The 11,925-nt window shown below is 40.9% G+C and overlaps 1 protein-coding gene across 7 annotated transcripts in view; it reads left to right on the top strand.

The window, feature by feature from the left end:
- The first annotated feature begins 7,066 nt into the window (after window positions 1–7,066).
- Window positions 7,067–11,925, top strand: part of inpp4b (inositol polyphosphate-4-phosphatase type II B) — a 79,602-nt gene continuing 74,743 nt past the window's right edge. For 2 of the 7 annotated variants that reach the window (XR_015858081.1, XM_088374096.1), the window contains exons 1-4: window positions 7,101–7,297; window positions 7,365–7,465; window positions 8,263–8,344; window positions 8,534–8,620. The gene's annotated coding sequence lies outside the window, so the exon portion shown is untranslated. Of the gene's footprint in view, window positions 7,298–7,364; window positions 7,466–8,262; window positions 8,345–8,533; window positions 8,621–11,925 lie in introns of all 7 variants that reach the window. The other 5 variants (XM_088374103.1, XM_088374102.1, XM_088374101.1 and 2 more) reach the window with 3 other exon arrangements.

The following is an 11,925-nucleotide window of genomic DNA, read 5'->3' as shown; positions in this document are numbered from 1 at the left end:
GATTGATGATTAATTTTAAAATGATCTGAATAAACAAACTCCTACGGCTTGATGAAGAGCGTTAGCGCCGATAACCAGTCAGCAGCATTTGGCTTGTCTTATTTTAATGCATTTCCACGACGCGTTAATGGAGACCACGACGCCGGCGCCGAGAACAAAGGTCCCTCCAGAGGCCCATTTGCCCTGCATGGCCTAATTGGGCTGCGTTGCGCCGTGGCCAATTGATGCGTCCTCTGCTGAGGACACTTGGAACCAGACCAGAACTAATACTAATTAATGCTCAGCTAACGACCCGTCATAAAGAATGGTTCTGGTTTGTCTTTTTAAGAGCTGCTCGTTGGAAAGCAACTATTTTCATCATCGAATCATCTTTCACGCTATACTACAATTCAGGTCATTGCTACAATTATATTTTTGTTACGTGTTCCATGAGTGACTCTTGTCATCTGCTCTCCTGGAAAGAACCACTTCCAGGATTTCAACTTGACTTGGCATCATGAGCCACATCCCTTGACGATGCTAAGCAGTTGGCACCAGCTAGATCACTTGACTTTTCTTTTTTTAATCTCGCCAGTGTTTACGTTTGCCCGTGATTTGAACTCGGCTTTACCTGCCTTTTGTTCATTTACCGCATCGGCTTGAAAGTGGTCGTGCTCGACTCATCGGTCGTCTTCGCAAAGTGGAAAACAACCGGTTTGCAATTAGAAATTCCTCCAGGATTATTTTTTAATGAAGAATTCGTAATTAAAGTAACACTTTTGAGACAAAACTTATTATGGGAAAATAGTTTTTAAATTAATATGATTTTTTAGAAATCAGAGTCTTGCCTAGGCATAAAAAAATATTACAGCAATGACCAAATATGTGTTTATTCAACCAAAACCGTTTGAGACCAAAACCAGCAGTTAGCCCCTTTGCCCCAGGCTCACCTTTTTTTTTTTTTTTTTTTGTCAAATATGCAATCAGCAGCCAAATGTAATATTTACTTTCAAATGACATCCCTGGCGATAACCTCGCCAAATTGTTCTGTTAAAGCACTTTAATGAGCTTCCCGTGGCGTTTCCTCAGCTGCGGCGTTGGCATTTGGAACCGTACCACTTTAATGAAGACAAACTTCTCTGCCCTGCTCTAAAATTTTTAAATGGAGGGGGAAAAAAACACCTATGGGACATCTGGGAGATTCATTTAGCGCCTATTGATTTAAAAAAAAAAAAAAAAACTTTCCAGAGAGTGAGCTTGTTGGAAAAGCCTTCGATTTTTCTCGCTAGGTAATAGCGTCCATCGTCACCAATACGCGACTTCTATTTAAGTTGCATAATTGGCACTTTAATATTTTGTGGCTTATTTTAGAGACGGGGTGACCGTGTGGGCCTAGCGAAATTTATTTGCCGATTTGTGCAAACTTTCCATCTTATAGCATTTTAAAAAATTATCTATTTTTTATGACCTAAGCAACATTGGTTATTGATGAATTTTCTCTGCCATGATTCCTGTTTGGCATCTCTCATGCTGACATAAAATCAAATGCCCCGTCAGGAAAAAAAATCAAAATATGACCTCATTCAGTCACATTTACTCGTTACCATCGCGGACCGCTAATGCGATCGTCATCACGTAAGCGCTGCACTGCTCGTTATGGCGATCGGGGCCACCCTGTGCCCTGCTGTGGCTTTTATTTTACAAGAGTGTGCATCCAGCTGCGCTTCAGGCCAGCGCTGGAAAAAGTCAACGACGAAGCATCATTTAGAAAATGGAACACGGTCGCTGCTCGCCTCAAGAGGAACTGAACTGAAATGAACTGGCTGAGAGGTTTTAACGAAAAACTGAGGTCGGATTATCAAATGGTGTTCATGTGACTAAAGTAGAGTGCCGGATTTGACCCTCAGGCTTTGAGTTTGATGCCTTTCCTGCCGTAAAGATTGCATAAGCCTTCGGTCATAAATGTATATCTAAACACAACGTTTAAGTTTATGGCGCTAAAGTGAAAGTCGTACACGCAGCCGAGTCCATCGGAGGCGAGCGAGCGGCGAGCGCTTGTCTATTAACGGCAGATTTAGGGCCGTCGCTCCGCAAGCGTAACGCGTCCAAGCGGCCATCAAAGTGAGAAAGTGCTCGTTGGCGCTGAGATAAAACCTGCTCGCCGTGAGATGGATGTGCCGCGCCATCGCCGTCGCCTCAGCCCCGCCTTTCCGAGGTGGCTGAAGGTTTGGCTTCCGAAGCTCCGTTGCGTGTTGCCGGGTTCTGTGTTAAAGGCCGCGACGGATAACGAATCTTCCAGTCGCTGCGCGAAAAGATCGAGTTACTGTGGAAATATGGTGGCGATCCCTTTTTTTAAGAGTTAAAACTAAATAATAAGAAAATTACACTAAAAATATATACAAGTGTTAAAACCCAGCTAATAAATTGTAGGATTCTGTTTTCCGCAATATCCTGTCTTGGCTGCTAAATAGCGCCACTGAGGCCCAAAATGGTACTGCAGGACAATTTGTCTGACACAACGATTATCTTTATCATTTGCTCCGGCAATCTTTGCCAAACTGTTCTGCAAAAATTATAAATGCAAACATGGCACCATAACGGGGACACTTACACCGTCCCCCGAGTCGACAAAGTACAAATCCCCCCCCCCCCACACACACACACCCTCATGAATACGCATGTTCTCATGGTTTATGAGGCCAAACCGCAACAGCGCTCATTCATAAACATCCAGGTGTTGTTAAAAATAGCACACACACTAGGGAGTCGATCCTCACCAGCTTCTTGCTGTTTTGTTTGCGCGGGATAGTATGCTGCTCAGGCAATATTATTTCCATTTTTCCAACTAGTTTGTTGTTGCGGGACTCGACTGTCTCGAATAAGTTGTTGTTGTTATGCTGCAACTTCCTGAAAAGAATAAAGTTGTCAAGAAAAGAAATTCAGATGCAATTTGATTATTGGCTTAAGTATAATTTAATTTCCTGGAAAAATACAACTTTCTCTGATTACAAAAAATTGTTCTTGTAAAATGATGACCTTCCAGGAAAAACTTATTTACACTTAATCATATAACTATCGTAGCGCGACAATTTTCATATTATGAGTCAACATTGACTTTGAGTGTTTACGTATAAAAATTCCAGTTGTCTAAAGTTTAATAATCATATGTAAGATAAAAGAATTGGAAGTGCAGTCCTATCGCTGATTGGATCTACAACGCATTTCATTGCCGTGTTTGTCTTTGAAAAGGGGAACTTGCAAAAGTTTGTCACTTTTATTTCCCATTCCGACATCCTCTTAAAAAAAAAAAAAAAAATCAACCTCCTTCCTTTTGTTTTTGCCAGTGTGCACATTTGTCATCAGGCTACTTTTTTTTATCTGATAGAAATAGATTGTGTCCTCTGTTCTTATTTGTCAGTGCTCTGAGTTTCTCTCTCCGGAAGTGCCCACTCTGGGCAACCACTCGCTTTTCAATATGTGACCTATTTGACCTTTTATTTATTTATTTATTTATTTATTTATTTATTTATTTATTTATTTATTTATTTAACAAAAAAATTGGCTTACTTTATAAATTCAGTTATACAGTTAGTTTTCATTATTATTATGATTTTTTTATTCCAATCCTATTTCCTTTCTTTTAAACAAACAATATTGTGCTGTTTCTTTTTGAGCTCTTTAAATAAGGGTCATTTTTCTTTTTATTTTATTTTATTTTTTCTCCCCTTAGCCTGAGGCAGAGAGCAGGATCTCTGCAGACACTCATCCATACATAAACATATGGTATATTCCCTCTGTCATTGAAATTCATGAGGAGAGGAGGGAAAGAAAAGAAAAAAAAAAAAGAAACCCGGCCAATATTTCAAGAGCGGGTTCACAAGCGGCGGGCTATTTGTAAAAGCTGCTCAGATGAATACACATGAAACAAATGTTAACTCTGCTGACAGGCTATTAATAAAAAAGCCGCCGTGTTTGATTTAGAGCACAGGCCAGGGAATAAGGCCGAGGAGATAGCGGGGGATGGAAGCGGGCGAAGGGAGCTGATGCTTTATCTTGGGCTAACTCAAGGAAAACGACATTGTACCTACAGTGAGATATTTGGCGCCTTCAACCTGGGCTGCAGCAGATATGATGAAATTCCAACACCGCCCGAGGGTTAACATGACAAAGATTCTCGATGTACCGCATTTAACCATAACATCGCAATTGTTGTTTTACTAGCAAAAGTGGTCATTTTAAAACACACATGCTGTCACTGGAAATCGAAAGACACGTCGAGACACCTAAGATGCCGCTTTTCTAGACAGACACCGATTTTTTTGCAGTGCAGCCTCGAAAACGCAATTAAGGGGAACGGAGGTATCCTCTAACCTCCATGGGGGCTCATGTATGCGAGTGTGTGTATCACCAAGATCTCTCGGGCAAAGGGTCCGTCAGAGAAATTGGACAAATTAGGTGTCCGTCGACAGGCACTGCTTTCGTAACTTTGACTCAAGTCAAGATAAATTCATTAAGCAAGTTTGGTGAGAGTACAGACTTGGGAGAAAAAATGCATGGGGGACCCAATTATTATGGCTAGCCTCCTAACAGGATTTACTTTGCTCCATATATTTGATGCTACGACATAGCAGCCATATTTGTTGTGCCCTACTTGCTCCTTGGAGATGGTATCATCACACCAGAACTCATTGGAGTCATACCAAACCATTACATCATTTAAACTCAATTTTAGATGGTTTGCCAATGGTACGGTTAATTTGTAGACCACATCCAATATGGCGGACAAATTTGTAGACCACATCCAATATGGTGGACATCACTTGGCCATCAACTCCGATATAATTTCTTCACTTCACTGGTTTCTTTTATATCAAACAAATTATTTTAGGTGCATTACCTGACATGTTTCCAGTGAAGTGATTAAAAAGGAAAAACAAGATGAACTTAGTTCAACTATTCCGCTATAATTTGTTCTTCCTCACTTGGCGTACCGTAATTGGGCCTACTGTACTTGTCTAATTTAGCCAATCAGTGCGCTCTAGCGCCCTCTATTGACCAGATGTCACCGACCTTCGGATTTTTTTTTCCAAATCTGCCATCATCTTAAGTCTTTACTCAGCCACTCCTTGTTCTCGTCTTCCCGTTGAGTATTAATTAGACTTGAGGACTGGAGGCCTACCAGATTCTTCACCAGACCTTTTTTTTTGTAGTCCCGCCACTGAGCCTCTTGTCTCCCACAGCAGCCTGGGGCTGATCTAGGATGTTCCGCTCTGTTTTCCAAAGGGGAATTCGACGCAAGACTGTCTGCTGCAGTTTCGCTGCATTGCCTGTCGAACTTTTTATTCTTCTTTTTATCTCCTACGGCGGTCCTAACATGTCCAAATTGGGTGGAGGCAACCTGAGTCTCCTCACACTGCAGAAAGTTGCATTTTTAGCATTTAGCATTTTTTTGACAAAAGGGAAAGCAAAGGAAAGGGTTTGATTCTTGTTGGTTGAAATGAAATATTAGTAAAAAAAATCTAAATATAGAAATTAGACTTTCAGAGGCACACGGAAGTGAGCTCCAAGTAACATTTGGACTTTTCCTCCACTTTTCTTTTTTTGCAGAGAGAAGGTGAAGACTATGTCAGATTACAATAATTTTGACCAAAACCACTCAAAAAGTCAATTTGACAGTGTAAATCAAAGTTCACATCCGCCCCATTTCCGTTTGCAAAGTGGCTTGCCACTATTTCAAATGTGGCAAAGTGCTAACATTTTCCATGAAGTGCTTTAAATTCAGCCAGTTTTTTTTCCTCCCCTTCCTCAGGAGTAAGTCAATAACTGCAATTTCTCTAGGTTCAAATGGTATCAGCGATTTAGTCTGAACTCAAGCGAAGTTAGATAATTACAATTAATACTTGTTTTTTATTTTTATAGCATTCTTCAACTCCACTCGCGTGCTCAGTGTTTTGACGTAAAATTAATCAAGAGCAGTGAATGTGTGTTCACATGACAAATATTTGTTTATGCAATGGCCACTAATGAAAGAGGCCTTGTGTACTTTTAATGAGCTTCCCCTTTGTTTTTAGATCATTAGGACACCGGAAGCTAAATTAGAATTCAAAATAAACACAAGCGCAATCATTGGGGTTTGTATAATATAAAATCTTTATAATCCAACAGAGAAAACTGTTTAACAAAAAAAATTTAATCACCGTAATAATATTTAGAGAAAAAGTCATAATCCTAACAGACGCAATCTTGTGAGAAAATAATCGAAAACTAATTGAGCATTGAAAATTGTATTTTTGGGGGAAATGGTCATTTCACAGGATTTCAAATAAATGATAGTTGAAAAAATTGCCTTTTAGTATGGCCTGCTTCCAAAATAAGTGGCAAGGTCTTTCTCAGCGAGACTGGCGTGAAAGCAAATTGGAAATACAATCTATTACGGAGGGATGATGGATTCGGTGGTGTGCAACTCATGCATCAGATTTCACTATGCACTTATTCATTATTATTTCCACACAGGACAGCTGGGCCGTAACTCTTTTACACACGAGTGGAGAAAACAAAATCATACGCACACACACACACACAAATAAACATCAGGTTGGGCTTTAATGGATGGAGTATAAATCTGCTGGGTTGTGTCGTTGTGGGTCACAATCGTACGACTATCGGTGTGTAACCTAGTTACAACAAAACATATAAAAGCAAAATAATGGTGGACATTTTGAAAACACCAGAGATGAAGACAATTAAAATTGAAATTAGAAATGAAAAGTAGTTTTCTATAGGTACTAAAAAACATGAGAGTTTGGAAAATTGGATTATAGAAAGTTACAAATTTTAATATTTTTATTTTAGCTATTTTATTACTAACCTTGGTCATAGCTATGGGAATTATTATTATTATTATTATTTTTTGGTCACACGCACACATGCATACCGTAATATGCGGTTATATATACCGGCTTGCTATCTAGCTAAAAAGATAGCTAGCTCAAGTGAACCAATCAGATGCCAGATTTACTCAACCGTACCTCGTTACTAGGTTAAAGTGACGTTTAATTTTACTATCCTCTGATTGGTTGAGTAGAGACTTAAGCGGGAGTTCTGGGAGTTCATGGAGAAGCTGTTGAGGAAGTAGGAGAACTTTCTTTCCATTTTCCTGTGTTTTTTTTCTCAAACCTGAATTCAACGGTGGTCCACTGGCTGGTGAGGTTATTGGAAAAGTCAAGAATTCAAGATTCAAGAAATTTTTTCGGCCATGTTTGAGTGTGCCAAACAAGGAATTGACTTCGGTACATCTCTGCCTCTGTTCAACATTTAGGTGACTAACAACACTCAGGAAATGTGCGAAAATTGACAAATATTAAGTCTTTTACCTTTTTGTTTAGAAACAAGAAAACAAACAAGAACATTGACGAAACAATTCATTTTCTATGGCTCTGGAAAAGAGAAAAAAATGTCGGTCATAGACATACGACGCGATTGAAAGGTAGGTCAAAGTGATGGATTCTTCTTTTGTTTTCTGTGACTTTTGACATAAATGTGATTATTAGTTTACTCCTCGTGGTCAGGAATGAGATGGCTCGAGTTGACTCTGCTTTTGAAAAATCTAAAGTTTAGAAACCATAGGTTTAGATTCTAAACATACCTTCCACACAGGCGCCACAAGAGGGCGCTAATTCCCCATTAAAATGTCAATGATTTGCATGTCCTACCCAATTGGGATTAAAGTCATTTATTTTAGCTGACTCCACAAAAGAGAAAGATGTGGACATGTTTTTATTGACAGAGGCAAGGGTTCAGTTTCCTATTGATTTCTGGACAATGCCCGAGTAAGCTTTGAAGTTTATTTTTTTCCAGAGAGACTAAAAATGTTTTCACGAGCGCGACCGAGACTCATCCAGCTAGGTGCTTGATTGCTGCGAAATCAGGAACTCGAACGAGGGTGACAGGGTCGCACTAACTGTATGTGTTGTGTTCTGCTTTTTCCCGTGACTTCATCCTGATTCTATCACCATGCTGTGGCTGATGTAGCAGTTATTTTCACAGGAAATGAATGCAGGAAAGTCAAAAAGAAAAAAAAGCTTCCATTCCTTTTATATTCTGCTTCAAGACCGCACAGATTTTCCGAGCGTAACCAAAGAAAAGGGATCAATTAGTCCAAATCCAAAAGCTTAATAGAACCATTAAAAAGATTTGCAAGCTCTTAAATGAAATTACCGGAGGTCCAGTTTTCTATATTTAGAAATGTTTTCTTGCTACACTAACCAACATATTTGTTCCTAGAAACAGCACAAAGAAACATCACCATGATAAATACTACATTTTCTCGAACCTTGAAGCCCAAAACGGATCTAAGAAAAAAATGGTGAGTGGTAGATTTGGAGGGCAATGTCAGCACTGGCTTTATCACTGATGAGCAGCATATATATTTTTTAGTAAAAATGACACACTTCTCACAATAGTGGCTTTTTTTTCCCCCCACTCTACACTTTGGTGTCCTTTCTAGTTGTTATGTCTCCTCCTCCATCAATGTCTTCTTGTTTATCTCCTCCAGCGGCGTGCACTGCAGACAGCCTCGATGCAACCACGGCCGTCTTAATGACCAATCTGCCGGCGTTCTAATGAGTTCCACATTGGACGGGTACGTACTGTATCTTCTCTTTGGATGTACATTTGTCATTAGAGTACAACACAATCCTGAAAGTCAAACAGTTAAAGTGGAGAACACAGGTTTTGAACATATTCATGTAAAAATGACAAGAGTTGGAATATTTTGAAATTCATAAATTCAAATCAACATCGCAGTGTAGTTGGATACAATTTTTATATAATCAAAAACAACAAAATGGTTATTTTTATATGTGTATAATTTTTTTTTAAAATATAATTTAAAATCACAGTTCTATGGTTATCATCACACATGAAGTCTTTGGGCCTTTGACCAAAAAAAGCTAAAGAAAAAGCCAATTGACTCACTCCCTTGCAGTGAACCGGGTTGTACTTTCGAGCACTCAAGTCATCCCTTGCCTAATTGAGAAAAAGCCGAGTGAGTTGCCCCCCGCCCCCGCTCGATATTCCACCCCACCCCCCGTGTCTCCGCAATTTGCTCAATCCGTCTTCCCGCAACTTTCGAGATCGATGAGGTCTCCCAACACCACGTCTTATTGTCGGGTCTGTTAAAGGCTCCGGATCGAGTCTCGAGACCACCGAGGTTGATCCATTTGGACTTTTGAATTATTTAGCATTCTCGTACACGCGCGTCTGGAGTCAAATGCGCAGCAGCTGGAAAATGACTTTCCCCCAATTAAATTGCTGTTTGCCAAGCAAACGTGCGAGCGAAAGGCAAAGAGGAAGTCCTGTGGCGTTGTCACTTTCTGTGCAAACTGGACAAGTCGTTCCCGTGCGATAACACTGTCAACATTAGCTCAGCTGCTGTTAAAAATCTCATCAGCTGCTCTGTATGCAATGACAGCGAATCAAATATTAAACGCTTTCTATGTCAAATTCAGGCGGATGTGTGGAACGTAAAAATTTTGCAAGAACAAGAGTGAGCTTTAGTTAATGGATTGTTAAGAATTTGAAAAACGTGAGCCGTGATTGGTCGTTACCTGTGATGTCATTTTCAGTCGACAGCAAGTGGCAAAATGGCCGCCCCTTGACATAGATAAAAATAGCTACATAATTTATATGACGCAATATTAATCAGAATAGCCGACCTGCACTCCACATCGTCAAGAACATTTCGAAACTTCAGTGATTCTCTCACCAACCACGAGAGGGAGCTTGCGTTCCGCTAAAGTCACTTCACACGTTTGTTTTTCGAGAACCCCCAAGCGAGCTCTAAGCGAGTCTACCTAACATCCACTTGGCCACGTAATGTCGTTTTCCTCGTTTCCTCTGGCTCAGAAAGCAAAAATCTCCCCTGCTGCAGGTAAGGGGCCTCCCTCCCCGCTCTTTTCTTTCCGCATACTTTCCGTCGACAAAGTTTTCCATTAAAAAGAATTCCCTTCAGTCGCTGCAGCAGTCGTACATCAAGCCAGTGAAAATAGTCCTACTTTTTGTGTGTGTGTGTGTGTGTGTGTAAAAGAAGCCTCTACGGTAAATATCCAGGCTATGAATACACACGCCATCTATTCAGCTGACCAGACTGAATGGACCTCTGGCATATCTACTGGGTTCTTCAGAATCGAGTCGAATTTCTATTACTGCACAATAGCTGACCTTTTTTTATTTATTGCTCGCGTACAAATAGTCGGGCCCTCTCGTCAAGTCTGGCGAAAACACAACCAAGTACATTTTTTTGTTGATTTTTGCTCGGAAAATCCAAAGTCATTCTTGTGAAAGTTCTATTGACAACCTAGGCGAAGCGATTAGGGTGAGAGCACTCGAGGCAACTGTGAAAGGTTTTGAAACAACATTGCTATAGCGAGCGAGAGTTGTTGGACTTGAAACAAGATTGCTCGGGTTGATGGAGTCTCTGGCGTCACCAAGCGCCGCTTTTATCAAGCGCGTTCCTCTCGACACTCGAGTGCGCTTCCATTGTGCGGTTTGCCGAACGAGCAGCTGCTTGCCTTAAATGCGTCTGTTGTGCTGCAGAGGTGATTTATTTTGCAAATATCGTCAAAGCGGGCTTTAAGCATGGCAAAATTCCCGTCACAACAAATCATTCAGTCCGTTACATGTACGTTTTTAATCGTGTTTGGCATGCGTGAACGTGATTGTGCAGAAGATGAAGAAGATGGGCAAGGAAATTCACTGCTTATCTATGTTGCTAACCAAAACAGCAGTCCGGGTCACAACGAGACTGCTGTTTTGGTTAGCAACATAGACCAACACGGGTAAGCAGTGAATCGAAGGTGTCGATTGTGTCGAGGAACCGACACTTTGCTCGTGTAAGGTCGTCGGCGTACAGCTCGTATATTTCCCGTGCCCTCAGAAGACGCAGCCATTTATGTCTTAACTGCTTGCAACAAAAGTGAGCACACCCCTGAGATACCTTATAGAACCTCCAGTGAGCAATATAAGAGCAATAACAGCAAATTCCACACATCTGCTCCCCATTCACACCTGAGACCTTAGTGGCAAGTTACCATGGAGGTAAAATTGCTAATTGGGCCCAACGTGGACATTTTCACTTCGGGGTTCTACTCGCTTTTGTTGCCAGCCGTTTTGACATGAATGAGTGCGGTGAGTTTTCAGCGCACACGGTAAATTGACAATGACGAATATTTATTTACGTTACTTTGTGGCATGATATAGCTTTGAAAGTTGACCTCATGGATGTTTAACTGAGGTCTGCATCGCGACGCTTATCGAGAAAATCTGCAGGCAGGGGCGGACGCCAGCCGGGTTAAACGGCGCACCTGTTTTAACTTGACAACCACGCAGGTCGCAAGCCAAGTGATGGATCGTCATGTCGGAATCCTCGTTTTGAAAAGTCCAGCGCGGCCATTCATCACCGCTTGTCCTTCTGCGGTGGCGGCGGCTGCGCTCTTCAAGTAAACGGATACTCAAGCTGTCAATTGATCTTTGCTTGGAGTTTTATCAAGTACACGTTGAAGCAAGTTTCAGAGTTCCTGCAGTTGTTAAGTAGCAAAACAAAAAGAAGCCGGCTTGTACTTCTTCTTATTTTTTTTTTTTAACTTTAGCCCGCCACTCCATTAACACAAGGACGTTACGCCATCAAAACGAAAACTTAATGGAGCATTTTTGGTGCTCTCTAAACTCTCCGGACTAGTCAATAGAAAATCCTACCCATGCTGTTTTACAATAAAAAAGAACTCTGCAAACAGAAACATGATTTAGAGTTCCCGGCGCGTTTGAAGAACCTTCACGTTTTTTACTATGGCACTATACCTCCCTATTGATTAAATAGCATTTATTTGAGCCATAGTGTAGCACGCACTAAATCCCGGAGTAAAATTAGTCTGGGCGACGTGTCGGCGG

Source organism: Syngnathus floridae, chromosome 4, assembly GCF_059516105.1.
Source record: "Syngnathus floridae isolate MCC-2025c chromosome 4, RoL_Sflo_1.0, whole genome shotgun sequence".
NCBI classification, from domain to species: domain Eukaryota; kingdom Metazoa; phylum Chordata; class Actinopteri; order Syngnathiformes; family Syngnathidae; genus Syngnathus; species Syngnathus floridae.
The sequence above is the reverse complement of the archived record's forward strand: the minus strand, read 5'-3'. Positions and strand labels throughout refer to the sequence as shown.